Source organism: Megascapheus bottae, chromosome 24, assembly GCF_031878675.1.
Source record: "Megascapheus bottae isolate mThoBot1 chromosome 24, mThoBot2.hap1, whole genome shotgun sequence".
Taxonomy (NCBI): Eukaryota; Metazoa; Chordata; class Mammalia; order Rodentia; family Geomyidae; genus Megascapheus; species Megascapheus bottae.
This window is the reverse complement of record NC_143532.1, coordinates 11,722,314-11,746,148: the sequence shown is the minus strand read 5'-3', so window position 1 is coordinate 11,746,148 and position 23,835 is coordinate 11,722,314. Positions and strand designations below refer to the sequence as shown.

The 23,835-nt window shown below is 45.1% G+C and overlaps 1 pseudogene; it reads right to left on the bottom strand.

Annotated features, from left to right (window-relative positions):
- Positions 1 to 17,135: 17,135 nt before the first annotated feature.
- On the bottom strand, positions 17,136 to 17,543 carry LOC150046948 (peptidyl-prolyl cis-trans isomerase A pseudogene; annotated as a pseudogene).
- Between the last annotated feature and the right edge of the window lie 6,292 nt (positions 17,544 to 23,835).

Here is a 23,835-nt window from a genome sequence, read left to right as displayed (position 1 = left end):
ATGGAAAATGTGTTTAAGAAACAGTTTGACTATATATGTATATATATATATTTTTTTGGAAATCTCAGTTTAGAAGATAAATTAGAGAACTTGTGTTGATTTTTTTCCCCAAATGTAGAACTTAGAGTTTAATTCATGCCTTTGAAATGCCATGAATTTGAAATGCAGCCATTTTCCCTCTGCATCTTTGAAAGGGATTACAAGTCTTTTATTAGTTTTTCAAATAATCATGGCAGCACATTCCAGCTTCCTGTGAGGGTCTCCTATCATTAACATGAAATGGAATGATGTACCAGACATACTGTGGTGCTGTGCATGACACATCAAACAAGACAAATCAAACAAGCACCAAACTTTAGGATTTCCCAAGCAGCAACACAATTTGAAATTACAGGGCTTGTTATAGAGTAGGTAACATGTATCTAAATATTAATTTAGAAAAACATTCTCCAGCATGTCTTAAAAGAAAAAAAAAACCAGTCCATTGCTTTGAATCTCTATCTTTGAAAAAGGAATTTAGCTGGGGGCTGGTGGCTCATACCTATAATCCTAGCTACTCAGGAGGCTGAGATCTGAGAATCATGGTTCAAAAGCAACTCTGGGAAGGAAACTTCTTAAGACTCTTTAATTTTTTTTTTCCAATCCTGGGGCTTGAACTCAGGCCCTGGGAACTGTTCTTGGCTAGTGCTCGATCACTTGAGCCACAGCACCACTTCTGGCTTTGTCTGTGTATGTGGTACTGAGGAGCCGAATCCGGGTCTTCATGCATGCTAAGCAAGCACTCTACCACTAGGCCAAACTCCCAGCCCCTTAACATATTTTTTTGTATGGACAACCCCACTCACACTCCATCCTGTCTCTTCTCCACTGTCACCCTCCAATGATCTATTTGACCAGTTTCCCATTAGGCCACCACTTTGTCTGGTTGGTTCACTGTTATATTCCTAGTATAGAGAATAGTACCTTCCTGGTACATGAAAGACGTCCAATAAAACATATTATATGAATAACAAAACATTGAGCTAATCCTAATAAGGGAGGATAGTATCTATTCTGAATTTGTCAATAATAATCATCGATTTCTAGGACACATGTATGATATTAAAATTCTGGAAATCATAGTTAAGATATGAATTCTAGTTTTGTTTGTTTATTTTATTGTGCTGTATTATGGGGCTTGAATGCAGGGCCTTAAACTTTCCCTTGGCTTTTTTGCTTTTTAGTGCTATTGCTCTACCACTTGAGCCACATGTCTCCTCTTCAGCTTTTAGCTGGTTAATTAGAGATAAGAAGCTCACAGATGTTTTCTGCTAGTGTTGGCTTCAAACCATCTCAGCATCCTGAGAAGCTAGGATTATAGGTGTGAGCAGCCAGTGCCTGGCTAACATGTCCAGGTTTCACAGTGCCCTGCAAGAGTGGGGCTGGTATCTTTTCCCTGTGGCTCGCATGGAGCCTTAGTTCTGTCCTCTGAAGCTGTTGAGCTCAAAGTAGATGCTACACATTGTCCTATCTCTGCAAATATGGAACTTGATTAGAATGTTCAACCCCTGGAAAAATCTGCCATGCCCTGAGGCCAGGATATTGTCCCACCCAGAAGTCTTTACAGTGACCACGTCAAGACCTTACATCTGATTCGTGTGAAGTTTGTGGTCAGCTGAGATCCTAAGATCCTTATGTGAACTGCAGCCACATTCAGTTTCTTTTGTTTGCAATTTCTGATCTTTTTTATGCCAGTAGTATTGGGGTTTGAACTCAGGGCCTTATGCTTGCTAGGTAGGCACTCTACTGCATCTAGCCCTATTACTGATTTTCTTTTTTTAACACCTGAAAGCAAGGCTCTCCTTTCTTCCTGTTAGCTCAACCTGATTGTGAAGCTACTCTAGTCTCACTTTTCCTGTCTAATACAGAGATAGTAAAGAATCATCCTGACAACACTTGTTGCTATGACAATGAAATGAGACATTTGTCACTCCTTTTGGTTGCCTGGCATCTAAGCTTGCTTTCCTGGGCTCCAGGAAATCTGTGTCTCGTGAAGTGGAGCCACTTCCTCAGCAGCTAATGTGTGGGCAAAGCCTGAGCCCAGGCCCCTCCAGTCAGAAATACCAACCCCCCACTTCAAGTTTGAATTAGAAGTGAAGTCACCTAATCATTTAAAAACTTTTTTTCAGTTCCTAATACTAAACTTAGTACGTAAGTATTAATTTCCTGAAAATGAGGACAATTCAGAAATGATTTCTTAGATTTGTCTTTCCTACAGTTGTTTGCTGCTAATGTGCATGTGTGCAGATGCACACTTGAACGCATGCACGCATGCACGCATACCCCTCCCCCAACCACCCTCAGCACCAGCAATAACAGCAACAACAAAACCCGGCAGACAAATGATTGCCACAGGGATCCAAAGTAAACTCAAGAGAGAGCAGGAAAGCAAACTAGCAGTTTTGTGAAATTCATATTTTTCCTCAAAAGATTCCAAATGAAAGTTGAATAGCTTTTACCATGCTATTTAGAATAAATGAAATCAGCAGTAATTTTTAAATATATGAAATAGATAGAAACATCTATTGATTTAGTTAACATTTTCACACCAATGGAAAGGGTTCTGTTTTGCCAGTTGACTTGGGCATTTCAAAAGACCAAGGTAACAGAGATGTTTAATGATACTTAGATAAACTCATAACCAAAACAAAAAAAATTCCCAAACAAAAATTATAACAGTAAGCATGAACTTTCCCTCAAAGTTTTACTTACTTTGAAAAAGATTTCTCTTAGAACAAAATTCTCTGAAATAAGTAAAAATGGTAGAGGCTGGGAAGGTGGCCTAGTAGTAGAGTGCTTGCCTAGCATGCCTAAAGCCCTGGGTTCAATTCCTTAGTACCATATACATAGAAAAGGCTGGCGTACATAGAAGTGATGCTGTGGCTTAAGTGGTAGAGTGCTAGTCTTGAGCAAAAGAAGCTCAGGGCCAGTGCCCAGACCCTGTGTTCAAGCCCCAGGACTGACAAAAAAAAAGTAAAAGGGATAGAATATTTGGTTCTCTTTGTCGGTAGGAAAGAAAAAAACAAACAAACAAAAAAAAAACAAAAAACTTTTGCTTTTCTGCTAGTACAAGACATTGTGTTCATCATACTAATCTTTCCTCCCTTGATCAGTTTTCATTATGAACAAGTAGGTTTAGTTTTATCTACAAATATAAACATTTCCCTGGGGCAATGAATTTACATTTTAGCAGCAGACTTTTACGAAGCTTGTGTAATGTGCTTTGTATTTACAAGTTTGAAAGTGGACTGACCACCAGTCCACTTGGGGCTCATACCTGTAATCCTAGATACTCAGAGGCTGAGATCTGAGGATCACAGTTCAAAGCCAGCCCGGGCACTAAAGTCTGTAAGAATCTCATCTCCAATAACCACCAGAAAACTGGAAGTGGTGCTATGGCTCAAGTGGTAGAGCAATAGCCTTGAGCTGAAGAGCTCAGGGAGAGCTCTTAGGCCCAGAGTTCAAACCCCACTACCGACCAAAAAAAAAAAAGAGTACAAGCCCCTAATCTGAAAAATAACTATAGCAAAAAGGGCTGGGGGATGGCTGAAGTGGCAGGGCACTTGTTTAGCAAGACTCTACTAACAGTAGTTCACAGACCTGAGCTCATTAGAGAAGAGGTGACACAAACCATGGGATGAGGTCACCTTGAAGGTTGACCCCAGTGGCAATAGGAGGCTGAATAGTTGCAAGGAGAACAACTTGGACCTGGCTGAACATCCAGGTCCATGTAAACTGCCTTAGAAATGGGTCTGTCCTTTTCCTGAGAATTGCAGGCAAAACCCTGTCTAGAATGATTCCAAAATGGAAGGACACACCAATGAAAGCCAGGCTCTAGGGACTGATCCTGTGCGGTAAGCATGAGGTCATCGTGTCCTCTCATTGGTCCTGGGGACTCCTCCCACTTGAAGCTGTCCTGATCTTAGGATTTTTATTGTTTGTTTGTTTTTATTTTATTTTATTTGTGGTCATGGAGCTTGAACTCTGAGCCTGGGTGCTGTCCCTGAGCTCTTTAACTCAAGGCTACCTCCCTACTCCTGGAGCCACAGCCCCACTTCCAGTTCTCTAGTGATTAATTGGAGATAAGAGTCTTTAGTGCCCAGGCTGACTTTGAACAGTAATCCTCAGATCCTGAGTAGCTAGGATTGCTGCCGTGAGGCACGGCGGCCATCTAATCTTGGGATCTTGATGCAGGCCTAGTCCATAGCTCCACGGTTTGTAGACCACCCTCACCATGGCTTTTGTCTTAACCCTTTTCTGGCCCACACTCTAATTGACTCCTAGAGATGTTCCCACAGCTTCTTCTCAAGCAGGCCTTGAAGCTAGGCATAGAGGACGTGAGAGGTAACTTGGTCTTTCCCATAGGCAGATGACCATAGACTTATATTGCATAAGGGGCAGACAACCATTCCCTCCCTCCCTCCCTCCTTCCCACCTTCCCTCTGATCCTTCCTTCCTTTCTCCCTCCCTCCCTCCCTCCCTCCCTTTCTTCTTTCTTTTGCTCTTTCTCATCGTACTGGCGTTTGAACTCAAGATCTTACATCTGCTAGGCAGATGCTCTACTGCAATCCATGGGCAGTCCTACTGGGTGACCAGCTACTGGCTTCAGTGTTTTTCTCTAGGCTTGCCCAGCTCTTTCCTGGCCACCCACACTGTCACGGCAGGCAGGCACATTAGCTACTCAGTGAGGAAATGACACACCTACCATGGTATTTTAAGATAACAACTACCCAGGCATTTTTGTCTTGTTTAATCTTTCAGACTTTGTGGAACTTATACAAAGGCCCAAATCACTAGGTTCCAGGTTCTTTACAGATGTCTAGCAGTGGTCACCGACATGATTATTGAAGGAGGACATTGCAGTCCTGGAGATCTTCCAAGGAGAGCCCATAATATCATTTCCACTTCTAAGCATGGCTACACAGCATCCTCCATCCTTTCTTCCAACTTCCCCTGCAGGGAACAGAGCAGGTGGAGGGGAGCAGGGGACAGGAACCCCACACAGCTGTATCTTACCAGGCAACTGGAAGAAGTTGCAAAAAAGAAAATACAGTGCAAACTCATTGAGGCAGACAATGGAGATTGCCAGTCCCTGCTGTCCCATTGGCCTTCACTTATTAAAGACATAAAGATAGAATTACCAAGAGATTTCAAGTCCTGTGCTCAGGGCCCTGTGCAGCTGCACTGGTTGCAGGCCCTGCCCTTATCTCCCTTAGACAGGGTACCCCAGGTCCTATTGCCTGGATTCCCAAGGACCCCATATGAGGATTGAGGACTAAAGGTGCAGGGGTGATGGTTGCTGCAAAAAAGACCCTTACCACCCGTCCACTGTGTCATGGTAGAGGTTCCCCCGCCCTCACTGGTCTTGGACACTTAACCTAATCCTTCTTTTCCTTTCTGTTAAGGGTAGTGGTATTTTTGTTCACCCACTGCAATTATGTCACCAAGGCTTTGGATACGAGTATAATGTTCAAAATTACTGAGGGGATGGCTGGGGATATAACTTGCAGGAGAGTGCCGTTCATCTCTGAGACTCTGGGTTTAATCCCCAGTACCAGCAATGAGGATGGCTGTGATGACAGTTATTTTTTAATTTTTTTGGGGGGGTGCATGGGGCTTGAACTCTGGGCCTGGGTGCTGTCCCTGAGCTCTTCAGCTCAAAGCTACTGCCCTACCCCTTGAGCCACAGCCCCACTTCCCATTCTAGTGGTTAATTGGAGATAAGAGTCTCATGTACTTTAGTGCCCAGGCTGGCTTTGAACAGTGATCTGGCTTATTTTTAATTTTTAAAATTGGTATTATAAAGGTGATGTACAGAACAGGATGATAGTTATAAAATCTATGCAAGGCTCAGTGCTGGTGGCTCACACCTGGAATCCTACTTACTTAGAAGGCTGAAATCTGAAGATAATGGTTCAAAGCCAGCTTAGGCAAGAAAGTCTCTTTCTCATCTCCAATTAATCAGAAAAAAAAAAGTGTAGCTGTAGCTCAAATGATAGAGCACTAACTTTGAATGAAAAAGGTAAGCAAGACATGAGGCCCTGAATTCAATTCCCAGTACTGGCACCAAAAACAAACAAAAACAATAACAACTAGTCAAAACTATTTTGACTAACATTCAGTTTGGCATGGTGGCATATGCTGTAATCTCAACCTTCAGGAGGCTGAAGCAGTAGGAGAATGAGTTCAAAGCCACTTTGGACTATGTAGGAATATCTCTGTTTCAAATTCCCCCTCTCACATAAAAGCCTACCCTGCATCCAAAATAATGTAAAAATGCTAATTTTGAAATGTTTCTACACAAATTAGTTTCAAGATTGTAATAATTTTTTTCTCAACAGATATTGAGAATAGAAAAAAAAACAATTTCATATTCTGCTCAGTAGGAGTGAGGGCAACCTCTTCTAAAAGTGAACTGAGTTTGGATTTGAGTCAGAATGGAAAAATTTGAAAAGAATTCTGTGATTTCCTGAAATTGAGTTGTTAATGACTTTGTAGAAGAAATCTGTTTGTTTTGTATAAATATTTTCATTGTTTCAAAATAAATATTAACTGAGAAAAGCAGTTCTAAAAATAAATTTGTTTTCAGTTTTGCTTTGTTTTCTTTTTCTCCTTTTAAATTAATTAGGGAGAGTTTTAATTAGTAGGTTTTTGTCACTATTGCTACCCACTGTCACTTTTCCAAAATACAGGCTGAATATTCCTAATTTGAAAAATCCAAAATGCTCAAAAATTTGAATTCTGAGATTGTCACCAGAAGGGGAAAATTCTACCCCATGGAATTGCGTGTACATATATATGAGACATGAGTGAATTTCATGTTTAGACTTAGGCTCCATCCCTGAGATAACTCATTACACAAATGCAAATGTCTCAGAGTTAAAAAAAAAAGTCTGAAATCTGAAATATTCCTGGTCCCAAGGATAAAGATTAGGGACATTCCACTTGTACTGTTTGTGCAATTAGTAGTAATATCTACTAAAAACGAAATGAATAGGAAAGAAAGCAGCCCAGAACAGCCACATTTGTGTTTACTCAAAGTTTAGTTCTGAATCTGCTTGGGCCCTTCCACCAATTGTAGAGCCTTAGGGAATGTCTGTCTAGCAGGGAGAACAAGGGATCAAATCCACCTCATGCAGTTTGGCCTGGGCAGCAAGATCTTCGCTGATTTCAGAATGGAGGCCACGGGAAAGTGATTGTGCAGGATCTCAATGCAAAATAGGGCAGGATCTGGCTTCAGGGCTTCTTGTGGCCTTTGAGTATGCCAGCCCAGAGTATGCCATGCAGCGCAGAGATTTCTGTCTGCTGGGTAGCTAGGATTACAGCTGTGCGCCACCGGTGCCAGGCTATTTTTTTCCTTTTTGATTCTGAATTTGCAAGCCTAACAGCTCTATAATACCTAATCTGACACGCTAGTTGGCTGTGGGGGAAGGCCAGCATTGGACAAGACAAACTCCCAGGAATATAGACCTTCCCAAGGGTCAAATAAATCCTTCTCTGAGATACAGTTCACAGCCTAGAAGGCGGACATGGTTAAGAAGGCTGAAGCCTCACCAGAGTGATTGGCAAACAGAACCTGGAAACTGATTTGAACAACTAAGGATCCCTGGCTCTCGTGTATTTCAGATGTCCTCATGTGGGAGATGTAGTGATGGGGCCCCAGTTTTGGCTCCAGGCTGCCCCTGGTCTATGGTGCACAATTCACCCAATGCATTACCGGCCGCCTTTGAACCTGCTCCTCTCCTCCCATCTCCAGCTTCCTCCGAACCTCATTCACTTGTGCATCCTAACTCCTCCCACACAGCCCAGCCTTTGCTCCCAGCCCACATTGCCAGATATCTGGCCACAGGCTGGTGGTGCAGGACCTGCCTGCAACGATGAACCCGCAGCGGCTGCAGCCCCAGTGTGGCCTGAGGCTTGGGTTGGACCTTCTTAGAGTTCAGCCCATTCTGAATCTGGCTGGGAGTCACACAAGCATCAAGACCATCGTGGCTTCAGCTGCTTCAGCCCAGTAACTAGCCCGGAACTGAGCTGCTTTTGGTACCCAATGTGGTCAGACCTGTTCTTGCTTCATGACCTCTGGGGGCTGATGCTGCAAGGGTGAGGCCACAAAAGCAGGACTCTCACCTCTCTCTCTCTCTCTCTCTCTCTCTCTCTCTCTCTCTCTCTCTCTCTCTCTCTCTCTCTCTCTCTCTCTCTCTCTCTCTCTCTCTCTCTTCCTGCCAGTCCTAGCACTTGACCTCAGGACCTGGGCACTGTCCCTGAGCTTCTTTAGCTCTAGGTAGCACTCTATCACTTGAGCCACAGCACCACTTCTGGCTTTTTCTGTTTATGTAGTACTGAGGAATGGAACCCAGGGCTTCATGCATGCTAAGCAAGCACTCTACCACAAAGCCACATGCCCAGCCCTCCTGTCTATCCTATTCACCGCTCAGCTCTCCATGGAGGACCGGCAAGGTGCTGATAATAACAAATTCGACAGGAAGAGGAGACAGTTTGCCACGTACCTCTCCACCTCCACACGGCAACTGCTCTTTCAAAGTGAAGTTGCTGAGGAGATGGAGCCAGGAAAACCCCAGAGAGGACGTCTCTTGCTGGAAGTGTCATCTTGCTTTCCTGGCACACCCAAGAAATCCACCTGCAGGCATTTTCTGAAAAACAGACTGTTTTGTGGATGACCGGGAGAGTGTGCAATTTAAAGGAACCTCCAGACACCTGTCGAAAAGGCGCCTCTGTCCTATGCGTAGGAAACACACACAATGTTTATGTCCATTTTGTGGTTTGGTCTGTCCTCAGCTAGCAACATGATGAAGGTGACATTCCTTTTTGTGGGAGACAGGGAATGGGGGGGTTGAATTTAGGGCCTTGCTCTTTCGCTTTGATTTTTCACTTAACCCTTGAATGAACAGAAAGTAACTTCAGGATTTTGAGCCTGGCTTCTAGAAGGGAGAAAGTTCCAGATTTGCCCGAGCCAGGTCATCAAGTTCCAGCTTCTTCAGCCCCAGCAAGGCTAGTCACAGGAGCACAGAGACTGCAGTCAGGTCAGGGTGGGAGAAGGTGGAAGGCGAGTTCAGCAGGCGTCTTGTATATGGCGTCACTTCCTGGCTCCTATCAGCTTGGCTCATTATAGATTACATAAGCCTCGTCTTGTCTGACAGCCCCAACCTGAAGGGTGAGCCCCAGAGGTTCAGTGCCTTCTGCCGCATCCAGTTCCTCTGCCAGGTTGACACACTTCCAAGAACGAGTCGCCACCCATTCCACAGCAAGGCAGGAATGACCATGGTGGCGTTGTCTTCATGGGTGGACTGCCCCAGAATCCTGGGCCTAGAAAGAACCCAGCCTGACTGCGGCTACCTGTGGAACTGCTTCCTCATTGTCATCCTCTTCTTCCTTAACTGGATAGACTTGGAGCAGAAAACACACTTCCTGTGCTCAAGGAACCTGGAACAAATCAGAGAGGTTCAGTCAAGTTGACAATGATGTCCTGAATGGAAGAACAGAGCTGAAGATCTCTACCACGGGGCCAAAGCTGCTGTCCTCTGCCTCCTGCTTCTCCTTCTGAACACAATCAATAAATGAAAGAGTTAACATCTACAATCTGATGAGCTCTGACGTGTCAGCTCCTGTAAAGCCTTCGCCCATAGTTAAGACAATGACTGGGCCCATCACTTGACTTCAATTCATCCTTCCTCTACTCCTTGTAACACTGAAATCCCCTCCTCCCTGCCTCTCCTACCCCACACGCACACAACCATGGACTTGTCAGTCACTAGAGATTAGTTTACATTTCCTAGACTGTAAGCATGTAGAATCATACAGTATATGTGTTTTTCATCTGTCTTCATTCACCCTACATTATTATTTTAGTAATAACTTATGTCATTGTTTGTACGAGTACTTTGCCCATTTTTATTGCTCAGTATTCCATTTTTATGGACATAGCAGAACTTGCTGATTCATAAGTCCTTTCTAGTTTGGGCTGTATCATAGATAAAACTACTAAGAATATTACCTATAGCATTGGGGAGGGGAATTTTTTGTGGAGAGTATTGTGAGATATTGGGGATCAGACAAGGGGTCTAGGAAAACACTTTATTACTGTGCTACACGTTAAGCCCAGACACAAATATTTATGTAGTTATACACTTTCTTTTGCTAAGTACTTAAGAGGGAGCTGCACCACTTACATGGCATTATGCTTAACTTTTTTTTTTTTTTTTTGCCAGTCCGGGGTTTGAACTCAGGGCCTGAGCACTTAGTAGTTTTCTAAAGTGGATGAGTTGTTTTCTATCCCTCAGATGTTTATGAGAGTTGGAGTTTCTCTGTCTCCTTGTCAGCACTTGATATAGTCAGATTTTTAATTTTAGTCATTCTAGTGGGTGGGTATCTATCTCATTGCATTTCCTTATGACTAGTGATGTTGAGACTCTTTAGTCTTACTTGTCATCTATATATCTTCTCTGGTGAAGTGTCTGTACATTTGCATTTCTTAAATTAGGCTGCTCATCATCTGTAATTAAAGGGTTTTTTTTCTTCCCATCTTCTCTTCTTTCTTTCTTTCTTTTTTTTAATGCCGGCACTGGGCTTGAACCCAGGGCTTTGCGCTCCCATTTGTCTTGCTCACAGCTGCCTCTCTACCACTTGAACTGTACCTTTAGTCTGGCATTTTTCTAGTTAATTGGAGATGGAGTCATGTAGACTTTTCTGCCTGGGCTGGCTTTGAAACTTGATCCTCCAAATCTCAGCTTCCTAAGTAGCTATGATTCTAGGTGTGAACCCAGCGCCTGATTAAATTTTTAAATCTTGAATGAAGAATTTGAGAGCAATGAAAGGATGATTTCAATCATTTAGTTTGTGCTTTTTTGCATACTACATAGGAAATCTTTGCCAAATCTAAAGTCACAAGGGGTTTTTCTTATTTTGTCTTCTAGCCATCTTAGAGTTTCAGTTCTCACATTTATGAACATGATTCCATTTGAATTAATTTTTAGATGTGGTGTGAAGAAATGGGTCTGGTTCAGCCATTTTCTCTTAAGAGCCAGGGTATTCAGGGTCAATATTTTACCTTGTCCTCTCCCACCTCTATCTCTGCTTCTTTGTGGAGCCAACACCTGTCTGAGCTAATCGTCCCCCAACTCCTTCAGCACATCCTAGAACGGGGCAGGGCAGAGATTCCTCCTCTCTGCCCCCCCCCATGCCCTGGTACACCATCTGACACCTTTCCCATGATTGATAGGGAGCTAGGATGACATAGCCCTTGCTCAGGGGACACAGCACAGCCAGCACTTCCTGCATGTAGGTGAATTCAGGGAATATGCGGCTGTAACAATAGCTTGGGACCAATTTCAAAAGTTTGTCTCTGTCTGTCTCTCTGTATCTGTCTCTCGCATCTGCAATTTATCAAGTATGTTTATGTGTTTCTTTTCTTCTCTACCTCCCCTCCCCACTTGCTTGGTTTCTTTGAGATTCTTTAGCAAACCTAAAGAGTATCTATTAATTGTGATGTTTTGTTTCCCAGCTAACACCTCAAGGACTGCATCTTTCCTTTTTCTCAAGAGACCAAAGGAAAAAAATAATAAAAAGGCAAGATAAAGAGTGAAGCATAGGGGCCGGGAGTTTGGCCTAGTGGTTAAAGTGCTTGCCTAGCATGCATGAAGACTCGGGTTTGATTCCTCGGTACCACATATAGAAAAAAGCCAGAAGTGGTGCTGAGGCTCAAGTGGTAGAGCTCTAGCTTTGAGAAAATCCAAGGACAGTGCTCAGGCCCTGAGCTCAAGCCCAGGACTGGCAAAAAAAAAAAAAAAAAAAAAAAGAGTGAAGCATAATGCTTGACCCATCTATTCCTCTCCTTCTTACTACCTGGGACAAAGGAGGCACCCAGTCATCCAAAATGAGGTCCAAACTACAGGACACGGCAGCATCTGGGGCTCGGAGGCCAATGCCTGGAGTTCATCTTCCTTTACTGTTGAGGTACCAGCTCAAAGTTCCACCCCGGTGATGAGGTCCACTAAGCCCAACCAAGCAGAGCTTGGGAAGCACCTGACCAATGGCTCCAGAGTTGGGAGTATGAAAAGCCCCTAAGGGTTCCCGGACCCATAATGCCAGTGGTATTCTAGAAAGTGCTGCCAGCAGGCCCACTAGGGCTCAGGGTGGCTTGACTACAGGTGGTTCTAGGTAGCCTGGCCTCCATATTGAGGCTCTAGGAGAAACCCTTCGTCTTCAGTCTAGAAGTCAGTAATGTATGTTCCTGCCCAGCAAAACAAGGGTGCCCATGAGCTGGAATGCAGAGGGAATCCCCTGGGTTAGAGCTGGCTTTCCTCAAAGGCAGTTCTGAGCAAATCCCCTCCCCTCCCTCAACATCCTCCATCACGGCCCTCTGCTTGGCCATTCCTACCTGCTGTGGTCATTGCAGCTCCTCCAGCATCACAGGGTTTTAATAAATTTCCAAGCTCATGGCCACTGGCTTTTTCTTTTTTTTTGCCAGTCCTACAGCTTGAACTGAGGGCCCGGGCACTGTCCTTGGGCTTTCTCAAGGCTAACACTCTGCTACATGAGCCACAGCACCACTTCCAGCTTTTTCTGTGTATATGGTTCCGGAGAACACTACCACTGGGCCACACTCCCAGCCCATAGCCACTGCTTTCTGTGGGTGCCAAACTCAGGCTCAGATATCATGGCTACCACCTGTCCCCTCAGCCCAATTTGGAATACATCCAGGTGACACTTGTCTTGCCTTAAAGCTTTCCTCAGTCATTTCTGTCTACCTAGTCCTAATACCAGTTCTCTAGAAACTCAGACCTGACAAATTGCCTAGACATGGCCAGTCTGAGTGCGTGCGCATGGCACGTACCCAGATAGAGAGACCCACTAGGATTTAGAGTAAGGTGAGATAGAAAGACGATAGGAAAACATTGAATTAGCTGTGGAGCAGTCCTGGGCTGGAAGAAAACATACTGTGGTACTAAATCATTCTAGAATATATTCTAGACTGTTTAGCCTGTAATATAAAATACAGACAACAACTTCTCCTCCTCCTCCTCCTCCTCCTCCTCCTCCTCCTCCTCCTCCTCCTTCTCCTTCTCCTTCTTCTTCTTTTCTCTTTTTTTTTTCTGGGATTTTTTTTTTGAGACAGGGTCTTATTATGGCCTTGAACTTACTATATAATCCCAGACTAGCTTTGAACTTGAGATCTTCCTTCCTCTGTTTCCTCAGGTCTGGGATTACAAGTATATGAACACCAAGCTCAACCAAACAATTTTTTTTGGCCAGTCCTGTGGCTTGAACTCAGGGCCTGAGCACTGTCCTTGGGCTTTCTCAAGGCTAGAGCTCTACCACTTGAGCCACAGCACCACTTCCGGCTTTTTTCTAAGTATGTGGTACCTAGGAATTGAACCTAGGTCTTGGTGCATGCTAGGCAAGCACTCTACCACTAGGCCAAACTCCCTCCCCCCAAACAGCTCTTAAACACGCTTATCCAAGATGGGGGGTGGGAGGTAATGTATACCCTTACAAAATGAAAACTGAGATTCAAATGTGAATCAAATGAATCAATTAAGGAGTATCAGTCTCTGGGCTGGGACAGAGGCAGCCTTTAGAGAAAGCAGCCATTCCCAGAGGATTCTGCAGAATTCTGTCCTAATTATCCAGAGGGGAATAAAATGTCTTCACTGGAGAATATTACCAGGAGCTTTTAGTAGGAGTTGTCTCAAAGAAATTCCCGGCAGAGGCAAAGGGAAGAGAATTAGGTGAATGCCAGATTTGGCACATATCCTAGTATCAAGAGACAAATATCACTGCATCATGTTCTCAAATCTAGGATTCTTTTGGAGTTCTTTGAGCTGGAACCTCATTGAATGCACTTAGCTTAAATCCTAAGATCTTTGCTGTGACTTCTCAGTTGCTTCTTTCACCTGGCCTGCCCTGCTTCGCTTTCTTTGCCAGGCAGACCTCCATTTATCACTCCAGATGCTTTAGGGGTGCTCTACCCCATACATCTTGCTTAGACTGTGTTCCCAGTAGAAAGAACAGATCATCAAATCCTGCTGGAGCGTCAGGTATGATTGCGAAAGAGCTAAAACCATAGATAAAACGATTCCTGTCTTCCTTTGTCATACCTGTTCTGGAATATTCTTAGACTGGCTCATTACTGTATTCTGAATTGTGTTTGCCCCTCAGTGCCCCTACTAGATTCCTTGAGAATGGACTTGAGGACCCCCCCCCCCCGGCACAACCCCACTGCTAGGCCTGGCTGTGCAGGTATGGGTATCTGCCTTCCCCAAGGTAGCCAGCCAGGGCACCACACACAGTAGGTGAAAGAAAGGGACTAGAAGGGCCGGGAGTTTGGCCTAGTGGTTAAAGTGCTTGCCTAGCATGCGCGAAGACCCAGGTTCAATTCCTTGGTACCACATACATACAAAAGAGCTGGAAGTGGTGCTGAGGCTCAAGTGGTAGAGCTCTAGCCTTGAGAAAATCCAAGGGCAGTGCTCAGGCCCTGAGCTCAAGCCCAGGACTGGCAAAAAATAAATAAATAAATAAATAAATAAAATAAAAAAAATAAAAAAAAAAAAGGGACTAGAAAACAGAGCATTGCAACAAAGCTGGCTTATGTGCTGAGCCTGGGTGACTTTCCTAGCTCACGTCTGCATGGGCTTAGGAATGACTTTCTAGGGCTTCATTTTGGGGTAGTTCTTGGAGAAAAGTTCAACCAACATGACACTAGTAGGCCTATCCCCAAGAAAGAGGCTATGGGATACTTTCTAGAAGAAGTTAACTTTGAAGGAGCCTTTTGTTGAGAAAATAATGACTCAACCAGCTAGGATGGGATCCCAGAACAGCTGTCCCGAGGCTGGTTCAAGAGTGAAACAAAGTGAGCCGCAGCCCTTGTGGGCATCACTTGGTTCTGGAAGAAGTATTGCATCAATGATCATCTATCGGGGGGCTGGGATCCTGTGAATATGCAGTTACAGTGGGAGCACACTGGACCCCTGGGACACAGCTGAATCTCTAACCACCAATGTAGAACCTTGGCGAACAGCCCCAAAACTTCATTTCCCTAGGCCTCTCAGGCTTGCTTTCGTGATGTGACTCATTGAGGCTTTGTGGGAGTCACATCACGGGCCCAGTTCTCCACAGAAAGACAAGCCTCGGCTCAGGCCAGAGCAGAATGGGAAGATGGTGGTGTGGACTTTGAGGGGTCCTTGCATGATCCTTGGGCCAGAGATCTGCGCCTGATCCCAGGGGGTTAACATAACAGAAGCAGTGGGAGCTCTTAGAGTTCACAGAGTTTGTCTCCCTGCAACTTCAGTAATCACTGCCCCTTATTCCACCGCTCCGAACTGCCAGATGTAGTTTTTCTCTAGCTATTTCCTGCTAGGCCTCAGAAAAGTACATGATCCAACAGATCTTGGCACCTCTTGATGAGCCTCAGGGTGGAGACCTCAGGCCTCTCTCTAGAAGAGAAGCAGAGCCAGCCCTGGTCCTCTGCCAAAGGTTCCCTGCATTCCACTATTCAGAGGAAAGACTGTACACTCCACCCAGCCCTTGGGACCTCTTGGTAACCCTGGCTGAACCTCTTGGTAACCAGTATAGATATTCTTCACAGAAAATCAGCCTATTTATTTCTCCCTGGAAGCTGTGCCTTCTGCCTTTTCCTGGTCCCTCCCATTCCTCTGAATCTCTTGCACTCCATCCACGTAAACCCATTGCATCTTCTTGGACGTTGGAATTCACTGTGTAAAGTCTCATGGTTGCTCATATGCCTGGAACTGACAAGGCCAAGGTGCATACACTTTGGGACAGGAGCCTACACTCTACTGGACTCCTGTTAAATTATATACCAGGACTGTGAAGCACAGAGAAAGAAGCCATACACAGTGACCTTGCCAGGGCCAAGAAGATGTCTCCAGAGAGGATACTTACCAGCTACAGTGGTACATTCAGGAAGCTATAGCTAATTTCTGGTTGCCAGGGAAGAGAGAAATGAGAGGAGCTAGATAGGTAGGCCAGGTGGCCTAAATGGTCTCAAAGACCTCACTGAGAAGTGACTGTATTCTGAAGGCAATACAAGAATTCAAGGCAATACCATTCTTCCCAGCTGGATACTAGTGGCTCACAACTGTATTCCTAGCTACTCATGAGGCTGAGATCTGAGGATCCCAGCCTGGGCAGAAAAGGCCATGAGACTCTTGTCTCCAATTAGGGAGCAAAAAGCCAGAAGTAGAGGTGTGGCTCACATGATAGAGCACCAGGCTTGAGTGAAAAAAGCTCCATGACAGTGCAGAACCTTGAGTTCTAGCCACAATACCGGTGTACTTGTGTGCATGTGTGTGTGTGTATGCGTGTGCATGTGCGCACACACACACACACACATTTCATATATGAAAAAAAATTTCCCCTTCCTTGTTCTTTTTTTGGTTGGTTGTAGGGCTTGAACTCTGGGCCTGGGCTCTATCCCTGATCCTTTGTACTCAAGGACAGCTCTCTACCACTTTGAGCTACAGCATTACATCAAGTTTTATGTTGGTTAATTAGAGATAAGAATCTAATTAACCCAGGGCTTTCCTTCCTGGGCTGACTTCAAACCCATGGTCCTCAGGTCTCAGCCTCCTGAGTAGCTAGGATTTACAGGTGAGCCACCACTGCCTGGCTCCCTTTGACTCTCTCATTTTCTTTTATTAAATAGCTTTATTTAAGGATAATTTTTGCATATATAATACATATCATATATATTATACATTCTTGAAGTGTCCAATTTGACAATTCACACGTGTGCATTTATGGAGTTAATCCTAGAAAGACAGGGAACACACTCATCACCCCCGGGCATTTCCTTCTGCCCCTTTGTAATCTCTCCTTCCCATTCCCACTATAGGTGAGTTTACAATCTTTGAATTTTTTTGTTTAGTTTTTATTCATAATCATAAACTTGGCTCTGCAATCCAGCTAGATTTGGAAGGGAGTAAGGAAAACATGAAACTGACAGAACTGCAGTGAGAGCACAAAGAGGATAGGATATTGCAAGTAGATGGGGTGGAAGGATGCTCTCCTGAGCTACAGAAGAAATGGTCTGACAGTTAAGAGAAACCAAGTCAAATGTATTAGAGTTGTCCCCAGTCAGTAATGGTGACCTTCTTGCTGGTCTTGCCATTCCCAGACCCAAAGCTCTGCGTGGCTTCCACAACTTCCATGCCTTCTTTCACCTTCCCAAACACCACATGCTTGCCATCCAACCAGTCAGTCTTGACAGTGCAGATAAAAAACTGGGAGCCATTTGTGTTTGGTCCAGCATTCGCCATGGACAAGATGCCAGGACCTGTATGCTTCAGGATGAAAGTCTCATCTTCAAACTTCTCTCCGTAGACGGACTTGCCACCAGTGCCATTATGGCATGTGAAGTCACCACCCTGGCACATGAATCCAGGGATGATCCTGTGAAAGCAGGAACCCTTATAGCCAAATCCTTTCTCTCCAGTGCTCAGAGCACAAAAAAATTTCTGCTGTCTTTGGAAATTTGTCTGCAAATAGCTTGAAGCAGACATGGTCCAAGGGCTTGCTGTCGGTGGCAATGTTGAAAAACACGGTGGGGTTGACCATGGCTGATAGCTGGTAACCACAAGGGAAAGCAGCGTCTGCAAAGGCAGTCTTTGAATTTTTAAATAAACGGGATCATCCAGTATGTACTGTTTTGAATTTTTCTCCTCCATGATTACTTTGATAGCTGTGTATGTATTTAACCAGAATTGATTCCGTCTCTTTTCTGAGTACTATTCCATTATATGGATTATACCACAACTTGTCAATTTTTTTTTTGGTCATGGGGTTTGAATTGTGGCCTTGGGTACTGTCCCTGCACTCTTCAATTCAAGGCTACTGCCATACCCCTTGAGCCACAGTGCCACTTCTGGTTTTGGAGTGGTTAATTGGAGATAAGAGTCTCATGGACTTTAGTGCCCAGGCTGGCCTTGAACTGCAATCCTCAGATCTCAGCCTTCTGAGTAGCTAAGATTACAGGTATAAGCCACCATGACCAGCTTATCAATTTTTTTTAATGTCAATACTGGGGTTTGAACTTGGGCCTTGCATTCTTAGAAGCTTTATCATTCAAGGCTGGCACTCTAACACTTGAGCCACACCTCCGCTTCTGGATTATATCACAGTTTGTCATCTACATATATATATATGTGGGTTGTTTCCAGTCTGGAACTATTCCAAATACATGTACTACAAATGTTCCATGTGAAGTATCTATGTAAATATAAACATTTATTGCTGCTGGAGAAATAGCTAAGAGTAAAATGCCTGGATTATATATGATAAATATATGTTCAATTTTTCCAAAAAGTGCAGACTATTCATAATAACCAAGTCATGGAATTAGTCCAGGAGCCCGTCAATGGATGAATGGATAAAATGTAACAAATACACACAGTGGAGTATTATTCAGCCATCACAATTATGTCACTTGCAGAAAGATGGGAACTGGAGCTTATAATGTTAAGAAAAATAAGCCAGACTTGGAAAGACAAAATATCAGGTATTTTTTTTCTCATATGTGGACTCTAGGTCTTAAAGGAAAAGAAAAGAAAAGAAACAGCCCAGTGCAGAGACTCACACCTGTAATCCAAGCTACTCAGGAGCCTGATACCTGAGGATTGCAGTTCAAAGTCTGGGCACTAAAGACCTTGAGACTCTTAGCTCCAATTAACCACTGGAAAACCAACTGTGGCTCAAGAGCTCAGGGACAATGCCCAGGCCCAGAATTCAAGACTTAAAACTGAAAGAGGAAGAAGAAGAGGAGGAGGAGGAGGAAGAAGAAGAAGAAGAAGAGGAGGAGGAGGAGGAGGAGGAGGAGGAGGAGGAGGAGGAGGAGGAAGAGGAAGAAGAAGAAGAAGAAGAAGAAGAAGAAGAAGAAGAAGAGGAGGAGGAGGAGGACGAGGAAGAGGAGGAGGAGGAGGAAGAGGAGGAGGAGGAGGAGGAAGAGAAGGAGAAGGAGAAGGAGAAGGAGAAGAAGAAGAAGAAGAAGAAGAAGAAGAAGAAGAAGAAGAAGAGGAGGAGGAGGAGGAGGAGGAGGAGGAGGAGGAGGAAGAAGAAGAAGAAGAAGAAGAGGAAGAGGAAGAGGAAGAAGAAGAAGAAGAAGAAGAAGAAGAAGAGGAGGAGGAGGAGGACGAGGAAGAGGAGGAGGAGGAGGAAGAGGAGGAGGAGGAGGAGGAAGAGAAGGAGAAGGAGAAGGAGAAGGAGAAGAAGAAGAAGAAGAAGAAGAAGAAGAAGAGGAGGAGGAGGAGGAGGAGGAGGAGGAGGAGGAGGAGGAGGAGGAAGAAGAAGAAGAAGAAGAAGAGGAAGAGGAAGAGGAAGAAGAAGAAGAAGAAGAAGAAGAAGAAGAAGAAGAAGAAGAAAAAAAAAAAGAGAAAAAAAAGAAGAAAGGAGGGCAAGTTCCCTATGAAAGGGTGAGATCACAATAAAGGAGGATGCAGGGCAAGAAAAAGAGCAGTCACCACTAGCCCAAGCCACCCGGCCCTCTTTTGGCTCTGGTGGCACTGCTGTCATCCATCCTCACCGAACCCTCATTGTTGAAATGACGAATGGATGGAACGATGGCTGATTGGTCTCAGGGCGAAGCCTGAAATGATTAAATGGAGATGAGACTTGAGCCAAAGCACGCACGTCCCCACCCACCTGTCCATCACCAGTTACCTGAGCAGCCATCCTTCACAGAGGTGCAGATGGGGAGCACAGATGTTCTCCTGGGTCCAGCAGGCAGCTGCTAACTCGTGTGTGTCATCTCTCCATCGGAGCTGGCTTCCAGAGGCTCAGTCACCTGTGACTCAAGGACACTATGACTCTTTCTTGCCCCAAATTCCTCAGGCACTGATGGATTTTCTGGAGTCATAACTTTGAACTTGTAGGAGCTTCAATTTCCCATGGCGGGGTCCCAATCTCAGAACTGAAGAAGAGGCACGGGGAAGCCAGTCAGGAAGAAAGGTTAAACATCCCAATTTGACACAGCTGTGATCACCTAGCCTTTTCATGGGACTGTTTTTCTGGTTACACACAATGAGCACCACAGTAGCCAAGCATGTTTCTTCTGTCAATTCAGACTCTCCTGCTGAAGGTTCCACCCACTCATGACCTCTGAGAGACAGTCACCAATCCAGAGATCTCCTTCAGAACAGTATGCCAGAGCTGGGAAAAACAGAGGCAGGAGTGCTGGTTTTGCTGGTGGAGAAGTAAGAGTACTGGGGGTACTTGGAAAAAATAGCCCTAGAAATGAGGATCCTTTAAGCATTGGGCCACCTGGAATGGATGACTGCAAGAGAATGTCATTTCATCTGACTGATCTGACACTGGACCCTGGCACAGGGACTTGCAGAGCCTGGACTATATGCCATCCCTGCAATCTGGGCCTTTGAGGGTCAAAATGCTTGGCCCGGAGTTCCAAAGTAGGTTTGAGAAGACAAATAGGAGTTATTCCTTCCTGCTTCTCTGGCTCAGGTGGTAACTTGCTGGCTGGTTGATGCCAAATGTTTATAGTGAACAAATATCCACTGGAGGTCTGCATCTAAATCTCTTGTCACAAGATCTGAATCAGACCAGTGGGAGAATTTGGTTTGATCTTTGGCTCTTTGCCTGGGTACTGATCATAAATCTGGAGTTTTGGTGTTATGTTCACAGCTAGAAGTAGGCCCTCCTTTGATATACGATGAAACAGAGACCCAGAAAGAGAAAGATAGGGCACTGAGGCTGTAGCCAGAAATGGCCAAGCTGTTCTGCTTGCACTCTGAGAGCTCCCAGGACCTCCATGCTTTGGCCTTCTGGGCTCAATTTGAGAGAGGGAGGACATTGTTTCTCAGTAGTCACTGGTTTGGTCATTGTGACCACCTTGGCCTGTTTTCTGCCCATGGAAGCACATACAAGCCTCCCACCCACCTTATCCACTGAAGCATTGAGAGACAAGAGCCTGCCTGGTCAGGTCTGCTGGGTTCAACCTACCTGTCAGCCAGGCTATTGCAGCCATAGGGCTGGGGAATCCAGGCTCAGAGAATGGAGATGAGTCAGTCCAAGGCCAGCATCATTTGGGCAAGGCTTGGACTCTGACCCAGCGTGGGAGATAAGGCTGTGAGGAGGCCAGGCAGTGCCCGGCACAGCTCAGAACTGCATCCACAGCTGTCATTCTCTATCAGGGATACTCCCTTTGGCTTTGATAGGAAAGCTAGAGCCAGACACTGAATGGTGATGATAGCTTGAGGACCTCTGGAAAAGAGGCCTGGTGAGGAGGTGTATGGACACAAGCCACACGATCCAACCTAGGCATCCTTGAACCCAAGTCATGCATTCCTGCTGATGACCCAGGCAGAGCCAGAGGGGTGAGCCAGACTCCCTGCCAGGTGAGTCTGGTAGAGGTGGTCACCGTGCCTCAGGAGAGAGGAGGAATGTGGAAGCACTGGGTAGACTACCCTACAGGGGAGGAAAGGTCAATTGGCACCACCTAGAGCTTCAGATGTGGAGTGCATTACTCAGTGGCATGGTTCTCCCTCAGGATACAAATCACCCCTAAAATATCCTCTGAGCTCTGCCTGGTATCCTTCCTGCACAGACTGGGCCCTGTACAGAAAAGAGAGGATACACTGGCTGCTTACCAAATGAGCAATGGAAGGAACCAAATGGCTAGATAGATGGATCCTCAGGCCTCTCCCCCCAACAGGCTCCAATCCCACCCATGGGGAGAAGAGTGTCCTTGGGCTCCCAGCACATCTAGGGAGACATGCCAGGGTTAGATGAGCCATGGACCCTTGGCCTTCTTGATGATCATCAAGTACTTTTCAACTCAAGCCTGAGTGAGCCTGGAGCTGCACTTGGGTATCAGTCATGGATATGGTCAATGGCAGAGAAAGGAAAATGAAAAACTGGAGGCCTGGGTTTGGGCTATTCTGGATAGTTGGAGTGAAAGCTGAGATTGTATTATGTGACACTTCTCTTGGGACTCCAGATAGCAAGAGCCAGATGACAGGATCTGGTGGGGAGTCCCTGGAGAGGCAATTCTGGGTACAGAGGCAGACCCTGCCCCCATTTGGGGAGCCTCACCCATTACCTGGGCAGCATGTCTTTTGGTTGGAGTAGAGTTCATGCGAGGCAACCATGGGGCATTTGACTTGGGCGTTTGGTAGAGGCAACTCCATTCTATGGTTTACTCCCATTGTTGTCCACACCCTGCCAGGGGCCACTGTGTGTGATTGGAGGTATTTTTCACCCTCTCCTCATCACTGCCCCACCAGCAGGCTCAGCACAGGTTAAGGGACAGGGAATAGTAGAGCTGCAGATAATGCTCATTTTAAACCAAGTAATGAACCTGGCCTGGACCTGAGCCTGTCACCCACTCCCAGTCCCCAAAAGACCAGCATTTGGATCTGGAGACCCGGCTAGCCATGCCCTACATACCCGAGAATTGCTTGTCCAAAAGCCATCAATTCAGTCTGTTAGCCGTTAGGGAATGGCAAACTAAAACCAAAAGGAATACCACCCCATTCCTATTAGAATGGTTTAAAGAAAAAAAAGAGAATTGACAATGTCAAGAGCTGATCAGGACACGAAGCAATAGGATGTGGCTAGAGAGAATGGAAAAGTATGCACGCAGCATCTTGGAAAACCTTTTGGCATCTTCTTATCCTGATAGTGACCTTCCAACAATCCTACTCTTAAGAGAAATGGGAATGAGGCCACAGGATATGGGGACTTGAAGTGGGGAGAGGGGAGCCCAAGAGAGAGGGGTAAATAATGAAAGAGGGAAAAGGGGGAATGCAGTCAAAAATTCATTGTGGATCAAAGGGGGATGAGAATGTTGAAAGGGTTGACCCTGATCAAGATGTATTGTAGGGGCTGGAGCATAGCCTAGTGGTAGAGTGCTAACCCAGAAGCCGTGGGTTCAATTCCTCAGTACCACATCCTCAGAAAAAGCCGGAAGTGGCTCTGTGGCTCAAGTGGCAGAGTGCTAGCCTTGAGCAAAAAGTGTCCAAGAACAGTGCCCAGCCGCTGAGTTCAAGCCTCAGGACTGCTTAAAGGATCCCCATTTCTAGGGTTATTTTTTCAAGTACCCCCAGTACTCTTATTTCTCCTCCAGCAAAACCAGCGCCCCAGCCTGCTGCTCCTCCTGCCTCTGTTTTCCCCAGCTCTGGCACACTATTCTGAAGGTGAGCTCTGGACTGGTCAATGTCACTCTGAGGTCTTGAGTGGGTGGAACCTTCAGCAGGTGAGTCTGAAATGACAGAAACATGCTTGGCTACTGTGGTGCTCATTATGTGTAACCAGAAAAACAGTCCCATTAGGATTAACCTTGTTTCCTCAAAATCTGCATGTGTGTGCACAGCCCCCCCCACTCAGCAAATATGGCAAACTATGTTAAATCTCAGAGGAATGAGTTAAATCAAGGGAGTATGTTTCATGTTATTTTTTATTCTTACATTACATATATTCACTACAAGAAAGTAAATTAAAAACAATCCAGAATAGGTAAATCTATAGAGACAGAAAGTTAATTCATGGCTGCAAAGGGCTGGGGATAAAACCAAGAAAATCGCCATGATGTATAGAGTTTCTTTCTGCGGTAAGGAGGATGTTCCAAAATTGATTGTGGTGAAAGATACCTAATGCTGTGACTATACTGAACATCGTTGAATTGGACATTCTCATAGGCCAAGTGTGCGTTATGTGACTTCTGTCTCAATAAAGCTGTTTGTTGTTTTTGTGTTTAAGGCCCAAGGGGAGAATACAGTGTCTACCACTACAAAGCTTGTGATCTGTCCAATC